At 40.2% G+C, this 11,271-nt stretch overlaps 1 non-coding gene across 2 annotated transcripts; it reads left to right on the top strand.

Annotated features, from left to right (window-relative positions):
- Positions 1-1,469: 1,469 nt before the first annotated feature.
- kcnj16a (potassium inwardly rectifying channel subfamily J member 16a) lies at positions 1,470-2,990 on the top strand. 2 transcript variants are annotated; one of them, XR_014117200.1, is made up of 2 exons: positions 1,470-1,635; positions 1,954-2,990. It is a non-coding gene; the product is annotated as a potassium inwardly rectifying channel subfamily J member 16a (transcript). The 2 variants fall into 2 exon arrangements; XR_014117199.1 differs by having other exon boundaries at positions 1,893-2,990.
- Positions 2,991-11,271: the final 8,281 nt, after the last annotated feature.

Genomic DNA, 11,271 nt, shown 5'->3' with positions numbered 1-11,271 from the left:
CTGTGTTTTCACGGAGACTTCATCTTGACTATTAGTTGTTTTGTTTTTTAAATTATCTAGTTTTTCTAGATCATTTTTTTTCTGTAGCTTTTCAAATATCAAGAAGCTTGAAAGTCTCTGGAAGTCTCTGGAAGATGATTTCTTGCACATCTGTGTTTGAAAAAAAGGGCAGTTTCTTCACCAGTGTTGTAATATCATTGCAACAAAGTGCAAAATGACATTCAAGGTTAATTTTCACCCATGCAAGGTTGTTAAAGCTCCAGCATTCACACGCATATCCCCTATTTTGTGCAAGCAGAAAAGCAGAAACAGTGACACTAGTGTTTATGAATAAACCTCACCTTGTTTCTGGGCACACTGAGAGACAGCACATTCTGAAATCTGAAATCTGAGTGAGAGTCTGTTCTTGACAATGAATGAACCACCTGGTCCAAAGGGAAATGAATAATACCCTCTCAGGTAGCACTAAGACTGGGACATAAAAGAACATAGATTTGTTCACAGACTGTCTTTTTTTTCAATGACCTTTGACAGTAAAGCTGGTGTGAGGAGCTGTTTTAGCAGATTCTTTAAATCCTCTCAGAGAAAAATGACTACTTTGCATGTTATCGCCAGTTCTCTGTCAATAGGTTCAAATGCCCATGAGAGTACAGACAGACTGACTTTGAACACTACATTGTGACGGTACTCATACAAATGACAATATCTGTCCCAGTGTGACGCAAGTGTGGCTTTGATGATAGGACAAGCTATGTACTGATACTGGTGCACTTATTCAACCCCTACCTTTGTCCACCACACTGTTGTCAAAAGCTCGAGCAAAGGACCCTCCATTATAGACCGCTAGCTGAGTGTAGCTCCTCCCCACAGCTAGCGCCCTATAATGGTGGTCGCTACCTCAGTTTAGCCCCTCCCCTCAACTAATGGCCTATAATGGAGGCCGCTAGCTGAGTGTAGCCCCTCCCCTCAGGTGTTGTTAAAGCCTTTACCTGCATTCAGTATGACTACAATTGTGTTGTGCAGTCCGTAACTGAGCAACTTCATTGTTTTCTAGCTAAAAATTGAGTGGCCTTGGTTATTGTGGAAGAACAGGCTACTGGATGATTGAAGGCAAGTTGTAATGTTAGACGCTACAACAACAAGCTCTGCGGATGAATACAGTGTGTGTTTAGTGCTGTTTTCTTTTTTTTTCTTTTAACTATGTGTTACTGTCACTAAAGTCTGCTATAACAAACCTATCCCTAACTCAGTCCCTGTGACCAAAAGAAAATCTTTTTTCAAAGTAAAACTGATTTTTTTTTTCTTTTCTGCATTGGTTGAGCAAGAAATATCTCCATGTGAGAATGTCAGAATTTCCATAGTACCTTATAATTTGCCTTATGTGTAGTCATAACAACATTTGTCCCCTCACAGAGATTAAAACAAAGTACACACCACACAGGCACCAGCTCACACCACACACACACACGCACACACACACACACACACCAGCGTTCACTGTCTGAGGGCGTGAGTCTGTTTCTCAGTAAAGGTACAGGTGGGTTGGTTCAGTCTGGCCCTGCAGCCTGCTGGGTTCCAGTGTCAATGTTCAGGTTCTCACGCCACATATTAAACAGGGACCAGGACACAGCACAGGTAAGCCATTTCTGCTCCTATCAGCTGAGGAACTCATGTCTCTGTTGGTGACTGACGTTGATCAACTATTTCAGTTTCCTAAGAATGGCAGTACCTTTGCATTTTTTTTTCAGTTTAGTGAAACAGATCCGATTTAGATGAAGGACATTTTAAGGACAATAATTGGCTAAGTAATAACACAGAGCCAAAGACATGAAACAAAGATTCATAGATCTATCTAGGTGTGGACTGTGGCTTTTGTGTGTATGTGCTTTTAGGAATTCGTATCCACCAAATTCCCGGCCTTACAACACCCTTCTCCATTCTTCGCATTTACAGTTCTGCTTATCCTGATAGAGTCGGGCAGGGGTCTGATGAGGGCGGTGTGTGTGGAGATAAAGTGCATTCACACTAGGTTAGAGGGTCTAGAGAGGAACGGTTGAAGCTGCATGAGGAGAACACTCGAACAAGACAGGCAAGAGGATTCTTATGACAACACTACTGAGCTGTGAACCATACAGGATCAGGTGTGCGATTCCAGAACTCAAATAACATGTAATCCACTAATAGGATGCCTGATTGAGGATAGATTGTTACAAAGCCTGATATAGGAAGATGATTCTACACTAGATTAATTTAAAAAAGCGTGGGGGGGGAGCTATCTATGTCTCTCATACTAGGTATATAACGTTGGATGTGTCTTACATCGGGTGCATTACTGTTCACTTTTTAACATCTTTTGTATCTTTTGTATTTGTCAAAGTTTGCTTACTGCTTCCTGTACTGTGCATCATGATTTATTTCAATTATGCCAATTTCCTGATTTCACAACCCAGTTCATGTAAAATAACTTGTGAATCATAGTCAGGGCAGGATTAGGGATGGTGTTCATTACTGTTTTGCATTTTAAAAACATTGTTTTGTGTGTGTACCGTTCGCAAGATTTCCAGGAGACTGCCATTCACAACATTTCCTGTGAGCAACTGGTGATGGCAAGTGTCAAACACAATTTGTTTCACTTATGTTGATTTTTGCTGCCAACATCAAGAACATGGGCAGCTCTATTGTACGTCTATAGCCCCGGAACCCAGCCCAGTGAAGCAGCATTGTGCATTTTGACTCATGCCAACTTGTAAGACCTCTCTTTCTCTATGCCAATGTTACACAACCCCCAACTGCTAAACTTAGATCTCGCGTTCCAGTTCGTGGGATCCTTTAATGGACCTAGTCAAACTTTACCTAAATAATGTACACTTGATTTCCAGAGCACAGAGATAGTCAAGGTCAGAACGGGTGATTTGGAACCCAGGGCAAAAGCAGAAAAAATAAAAGCACTGGTCTCCACACAAGATGGTTTTGTACCAGTGAACCCTGAATGGCTGGAAGAATGTTATTCGCTTAAAGTGAGCATGTAATGGACTTGTAAGGGCCTGGAGCAGTACAGGAAACATAACATCAGCACTGAAGCACAGAATGCTGCCATATGACCCAGATGACCAAGAGCTGAAGGCCACATCTCCATCCAGCATGCCAGTGGTAGCAGGATACAGAGAGCTCAACAGACCCCGAAACCGAGAGCTGCCATGTGGTGAAAGTGGGTGGGTCATGCATTTACCATAAAGTGCTTTCTGAAATGGTAGCCACACTTGGAAATGTGTGCAGTGCATATAGATTTGTTTGTTTGTGTGTGTGTGTGTGTGTGTGTGAGAGAGAGAGAGAGAGAGAGAGAGAGAGGGGGGGGGGGGGAGTGGTGTGTGCCCGAGTGCATGCTTTGCATGTGTGTATGTGCCGATCTCCCTATGTGCACATGTGACACTTGCTCTTGTTTTTAATTCAGATTTACAACATTGCACAGCTGATGTATTGCAATTAAAACAGCATGTCGCCAGTACTGTGTGATTTCTCATTAGTGTCAGTATCTGGTGCATGTGTAAATTCCTGGCTCATTTACGTAATCTAGATGTAAGTAAGATTTCGTCACATTCTTACTCTCTGGTTCTGGGTTAACTGTGTGTAGTAAAAATGCTCATTTCACAATGTCTGCAGATACTATTAATGTTTCGTTATACTCAGCTAAACATAATCATAACATTTATTTAAATGACATACAGTACACAGACCTTTCCCCCCTTTTACCACTACATCATATTTTCACTCTGCAGAAATTTTGGACAGAAGGTGACTGCATAGTTATGCAGTTGTTTGGTCACTGAGAATTCTGTAACAGCCAGGTCTCTTTTGTATAAGATATATTTTTTTTAAATCTCAATTATACTTCCTGGTAAAACGATAAAACTGGTAAAAAGGAAAATACAAATAAATATAATTAGTAATAACTGATCTCAGCCTAGAAATTATTAAAGTGGATCTTTGAGTAGAAGTATCATGTGCTGAAGGAGAAGTTGTTGAGTATAAACTGTGCCCTCTTGTGTTATGTGAAGTGTGCACTTCAGAGACGCAGACAGCCTGTGTGACTTTGGGAGACCTGTTGGTCTTATGCATAGTGTGGAAAAATTGAGGAATTAATAGCTTGTGTGTAAAGTGTATTTAGGTCTGCAGGAGGACATGATGTCTTTAAAGGTACCGTTCACACACAATACTGCGACTTTCCTGTTTTTCTTTCAGTTTTATCCATTAGCTTCTTTTAATGCACAGTACAGTGGCGAAGCACTGGAGGAACTAGTCTGTCATGGGTGACTCATTAAAAAATGGCAACATTATTCACTTCAAAGTTTGATAACAAATTGCTTGCTAGATGGGGAAGTTGGTGGCATGGAGTATGAACAGTCAGCCCTGATTAAGCCGTATGAAGGGCCCACTGGAAAGTACCCATTTCTCTGGTGGGGCTTGGAAAAGAGGTAGCGCATGCATCTTCACTGAGGCCTGTCTGTTATTACTAGACAGGAGCAAGACCATTCAGGGCCAAATTCATAAAATATATCGCCAGATTTAATGTGGCATTAACAGCAAATAACGCCGCAGTAACACGTTTTCTCTTTTGTAACCGTGGACTGCCAGCCTATTTTACCGTTCGCATGAAATACGGTACTACTGTCCTCATTTGCATATGACGGTATCGATTCATAAGAGATCGAACCGGTCCAATGGTGAACGTCTCGGTAAGAAGCCGAGGTGATCTCTTCTATAAAATGTTTGGCCACACATGCGAGTCACCAACAAAACTCTGCAAGCGCACCCATTTGGCTAACACACACATGACTAGCCCTAGCAGGATCTCGGAATGCCAGGAACCTTTTTTTCTGTAACAGTACTATTTGTTAAAGTAGACGATGCAGATACAGACCGAGTACAATGATTTAAAAGTAGAACTGAAGTCATCAACTCGGCACAAGTATGCAGTTCCCATCTTGGTGAAAGTGACATTTTTATGCACCTGTTTTACCGCAGCTGTCAGGAGTGTGCTCGGTCTTCAATATGCATGATCTCATTTACTTGTCCGTTTTGATTTACCTTGGGACGCGACATTACTGTACCAATAATCTGACACGGGTACGCTACTGTGGATTCACTTTAGTAAACTTGATAGTTTATGCGCTGCGCTGCACAACATATCACATATTTTTATTTTTATTTGTATTTATTTATTTTGGGTGTATTCGTTTAGTTTTGCACTGACGCGACGAAACTAATATAGCTTCTATTCGTAAATGCGGACTATTCATACTGTTTTAATAACTATATTGCATAGCATGATATGCTATTTGAGGCAAGTCAATGAAAATAAGGTTTGGAGTGAAACAGATGCACTAGATGACCCCAAAAAGTGTAGCTACTGTGCCCTCACAAACAAAGCAGAGGAAGAACTGTGTGAGATGACTCATACTCCTGCACTACAAGGCTGCTTTCAACTTCTGGCAGTAAAACAAATCTATAGAAGCTAATCAGAAACTGAAGCCAGGAAACAACAATTCCAGGACAGTGCAAATTATGTGTTATATTGCTGAATATTTGGTCTAGATCATCCAGCTGTTTTTCCATGGTCCCTACTTCACAGTCCATGTCACTAAACATAGTTGCATTTATTGCCGGTTTGATAGCAAATGTAATTACTGTAATCATGCATTTATTACCTAGAATCTCATTCGCTACAGGCAAAAATCTAGCAGGATACTGTATAAGATGTTTGCTTGTCTCCTTGCATGTACAGCATAGTGTAATTACACACTAACTATAACTAACTAACTAACTATATTCCTAGATGGCAAAAAATTATTTGTTTTATTTTTCAGTTCAATTACAGTTGCAAGTTCATATTAGAGACATTGACACTCAAAAGAGAAAAGTATAAAACCCCATATTTTGAATCTACCTGAGCAAATCATCAATAAAACAGGCTAGTTCAGTTGTGTTGAAAAATGTTTGTCTATTTTCCAAATCATAAGAATGGCCCATAAACATACATTATATAAGCACACATAAAACTACCTGCAAACCATTTTATCATTTTAAAAATAACAAAGGTGATTTTAAAAAGGTGATTATTATTTAATAAAATTGCATTTGTGTGGATAATTTATGATACACTAAGTTCCCTAAGTAATTAAATAAATTATTTTCAGCTTACACTTTCATGGTAGGTATGATTGGGGTACAGAGCTATCTTTGCCTTTCTGTGGATTGATATAACATTAATACTATAAATATTAATCCAGAATGAAATTGAGTAGAGTAGCATATATTACACTTTTAATGATTTGAGATGATGTAACTCATCCAAAAAATTACTACTGGCCTTTTAATAGTAAAGATTGTAACACCTTTTATTAGATTGTTGCACACATTGACAGTTATTGTTGATTGTATTTTCTAGTTGATAGTTTAAGCTATGTAAATGCAAAAATGAATGGATTTTCTTGTTAGAAGTCACACTTTATAAACTTTCAAAAACATGATCTAATTTAAGATTTCTGGTGGTAGTTTAGAGTTTAATTTAGTGGTGCATAACAATTTTGCTGAATACAAAGGAAACAAGGCTTGAACAGAGAAGGATGAGACTGCCCAGGTGGGTGAAAATGTAACTGTGACTGGATGACAATGCACCACAGCTAGAACCTTTTAATACCAATGTGAACAGGTCTAACCTTCTAATACTGATGTGAACAGGTCTAACCTTCTAATACCAATGTGAACAGGTCTAACCTTCTAATACCAATGTGAACAGGTCTATCCTTCTAATACCGATGTGAACAGGTCTAACCTTCTAATACCAATGTGAACAGGTCTAATGTCTAACCTTCTAATATCAAAGTGAATAGGTCTACGCTTCTAAGACCAATGTGAACAGGTCTAAGCTTCTAATACTGATGTGAAAAGGTCTAACTTTCTACTACCAATGTGAACAGGTCTAATGTCTAACCTTCTAATACCAATGTGAAATGGACATATATATATATATATATATATATATATATATATATATATATATATATATATATATATATATATATATATCAGATTAACCCAGTTTTGTAACCATAAAGATATTTCAGGCAAGAACTCTTTCTTAAGTAGTGCTCATAAACTGACCCCAGGCTCAGTTCACCCAGTTCAGCTAGTGGAGGCTGAAACTCAGCAGGGTGGGGTTATCATTTAGCACTGAGGACGCTAGTAGCGGTTTGGCCCTGAGTAAGCTGTCTCCCGCCTGTGGATGCTTCCAGTTTCCATATTTTCTTTTCTTGCCCCCTCTGTCACCCCGGGTTTCATGGAGTACACCAGAGTTTTCTCTGCTCATTGCATTCCACTCTGGCAGTAGCTGCTTCACACGGGGTTACACCCCAGCAAGAGCCTCACTCAAAGCTCAGCCAGCAGTGTTAAGCCATCACAGCACTGCATCAACACAGAAGAAAGGATGATACAGATGATAGAGGGACACAATAGCTGTGTAGGAGTGTCTGTCTCAGTCAAAGAAATGCTCTGTGTAAGATTAGATGCATTACATAAGGTATCCCAAAGCTGTTAGGAAGATCCTTTCAAAGGGGTCATTCATCGAGACAAACCTACACAGGAAGTGCAATATACAAGGTTTAGTAAAGTGGACAATGTGCTGTGTTATGAAGCTCGGGTGAATGAATTTGCTCTAAACTAAAGACACACCAAACACATTTGGCTATTCCTCTTCAGTGACATAGAAGGGGCAAGAATAAGAATGCTGAATACAAGCACGCAAACAACTATGACATGAGTGACGTTCTATATATGTCAACTAGGACATATAAGTATGACTTTAGCCACCTAAAACAACCTCTCAAAAACATGCAAATAGAAAAAGACAAATAGAACTGAAGATGTTACATTCTTCTGACCCAGACAGCCACACGATGGCATGCGAATGTTGAAAATGGCACAAACTAGCAGGATCACAAAGATTTGTTGCATAGATCTCCAGGCGACCGATCGATTATGTATGATAAACCGCATGGACACTGGGCAGAGGGGAAAGCAGAGAAAAAAGTGAATCACAAAATGGTAAACATTTCCAGATTGACCCCGATCTTAAAATAGACACAGGAAACGCCTACAAAGTACAAGAAAAGCCAATCAAACAACAGGCAAGAAAATGACAGAACACGTGAAGAAAATTATGACAAAACCCACTGTGGAAAAACTATGGAATGAATTCTCTCCATGTCCCCCAACCACTGCCACCAAGCCCTAAACACACACAGAGACACACACATACACACACACACACACACACACACACACACACACACACACACACACACACGCACCCAGACACACACACACGCGCACCCAGACACACACACACACACACACACACACACACAGAGAGACACACACACACACCACACATGCTCTCTTTCTGTCTGCTCAATTCTAGTTTTCAAAGTATGCAAACTCCTCATGGTTGACCAAAAGAGACATAGAAAAGACAAAGAGACAAAGGCAGAGAATATTGCCATGGCGAGGGAGGGACAGAGAGAGAGAGAGAGAGAGAGAGAGAGAGAGACAGAGAGAGAGCACAAGCCGGAGAATTCCACTGATCGGCCAGTCCGCTTTTTGATACGTAGCAGACGATTTCGCTTAATTGTTTCCTTTAACGGTAAGAGTAGGAAAAGCAGGCGGAAAGTGGGCACGCCAGGGCTCGGGTGAGTGAAAGGCCATGTGGTCCACTGACAACAACACACTCAGAGGGAGCATGCCTGCATCTCAGCACAGCCGCAGAGTTTCAGCGCCGGCCAGCACTATGCTCGGCCCGCTCATTTATCTGGCACTTCCAGGCTCTGCCTTGGGGAAACAAATGGAAAAAAAGCTTCATATGTGCGGGTCCAGTGTTTCTGGGCTTGCGGTTCGGTTTAATTCACCGAGCATCGCAATGGCTCCGGCAATGGATCCAGTAATTAACATATACAAAGTGTGTGAAATACATTAGCATGAATGCAACAAAATACATCTCAGTAAATGTGGAACAGTGTGTAAAACATATGTGGATGTATGTAATGTTTGTAATGTGTGTGTGTGTTTTGTTACTCTAACTCATTCTCTTAACATTACTGGTGATCACAGGCAGTAATACTGAGCCACAATTCTAAGAAATCTCAGTTCTAACAAACATTAAATAAGAAATTAAGCACCTGTGTGTGTGTGTGTGTGTGTGTGTGTGTGTCTGTGTGTGTGTCTGTGTGTGTGTGTGAGAATATATTTATATGTTTTGCATTGCCATAAACTTGGAAAACATTTGACATGTATGCGCACACACGCATGAGTGTGTGTGTGTGCATACGTGTGTGTGAGTGGGGGCAGGGGGTAGATATGTTTGCTCATGCATGAAATTAAGGCTAAAGGACAGAGCACTCTGTTTCGAGGGGGAAAGTCCACATTGCAAAGTAACTGCAACACCAATGCCACTGACACTCCACAACTATAGACGCAAATGTCAATTCAATCACAAATTGTTACTTCCAAACATAAAACATTTCCCTTTACAATAGCACAGAGAGGTGACAGGTGAGGAGATATCAGCCCTGCTCAAACTCTGTCATCATTGGGAACTGCCATCATGATGGCCTTTTCATGGCTGCTTTGATTCTACACACAAAGAACCTGGTCAGCGTGAGTGCCATTGTACAGTCCAGATCATGCTCAGACACTTCTGATTTAGATCTGCAAACCAGCTGCAGAGAGTCTGTACTGAATTCACAGGTAAATAAGTCACCATACAGAAAAAAGGTTGGTTTACTTCCTTAGCTTGGACTTGTGACCCATCACAAGAACCCATTATTCATTTAAGAGCTTCAGTATTTACTTGTGACATCCCTCTACTGACTCCACCATTCTGGATTTTCCTTACTTTAAGCCTAATCCAAACTCTGGCACAACTGATTCAGTACCTGAGTGTGACACATCTGCTAATCTGATAATACAAGAGAAGTTACAGACACTGTTGGATTGATTCACCTTCTCAGTTCTTTGGGTCATTTTATTTGACGATGAATGTTGCAGATATTTCATATAAGGTTTGTCATTCATTATTATTCAGATTAGGGTTCGTGTGGATAAATGCGTTAGCATTCAGAGATCACTTCCACTCAAAGGGATCGTGACGGCTTTTTGGATGATGCCAAGGAACACCCTGAACCCTTCCTGATCCGTCCCACATTTACTGGTGGCCCGCTCAGGGTCTGTTTCCAGTTGCTGTTGGTGCTAAATCACCACCATGGAATGACCAGCCCCCTGACCACAAGCCGTCTCTTGTTCCACCCACCCAGAGTCTATTCGTCGACCAGCACGCTCCACAGCCCTGGTGACCAACACACAAACTATGCCTCTGTTTACCAAACAGCTTAGCTTTTACTGTTGCCATATTTAGGCAGTGGAAGTCCATTGAACCACTAGTGTTTTAAGCGTCACCAGTGTTTTACTCTAAAAACAATTAAAGATGTAACATTAAGATGGAATGGCATTCCAGGAGGATGTCCATCCGCAGATATGTTAGCAAGCACGCAGCTGTACAGTTATGTGACATTGTGAAATGATTGCACTATTTATTTCAGTCTGCATCTTGCCTTATAAAATGAGACATAGAAACTTACCATTTACTCATATTCTGTTCTCATCAAAATGTACTGACTTTTTCATACAGGCTGGTTAGGAAAACATGACTTTCTTAACATTTTAGCTCAACGTCCCGTCCCCCCAACCTCCTTTCAAACAGCATTTCTCCAGAATTTGTTTATTTTTATTTCCATTTCCATAATTTGGCAGTTTGTTTTTTTTTTACATTTCCAAAATATAGTGACTGATGCATATTACATATATCAGTGTTCATCTTCTATCAATAATAAATAATAAAGCATAATAATTGTGATATTGTGAATACCTGTAATAGTACATGAGCATCACTGAATGTTTAAAAAAAAAAATGTTTTCTCTGTGAACACTACAGTCATTTCACAGCTCTGATATTTTAGCAAATAGCAGACTTGCAAAGTAGCTAGAGGTGCTTCTGCTGAAGTTAAATCTCTGACTTACCCAGTCAATAGCATCAAGTATACTGTGGTGAATATGATTTTCATTACCTTTCCTTTAATGATGACGAATATTAATTAGATACACTGTTAATCATAGTTTAAAAATAACATCTGCAGGTCTTTCAGTAGCACTAATCATGTCTCA

The sequence above is a fragment of the Electrophorus electricus genome, chromosome 15 (assembly GCF_041902795.1).
Source record: "Electrophorus electricus isolate QZ-2024a chromosome 15, ASM4190279v1, whole genome shotgun sequence".
NCBI lineage: Eukaryota > Metazoa > Chordata > Actinopteri > Gymnotiformes > Gymnotidae > Electrophorus > Electrophorus electricus.
This window is presented reverse-complemented; position numbering and strand designations above follow the sequence as displayed.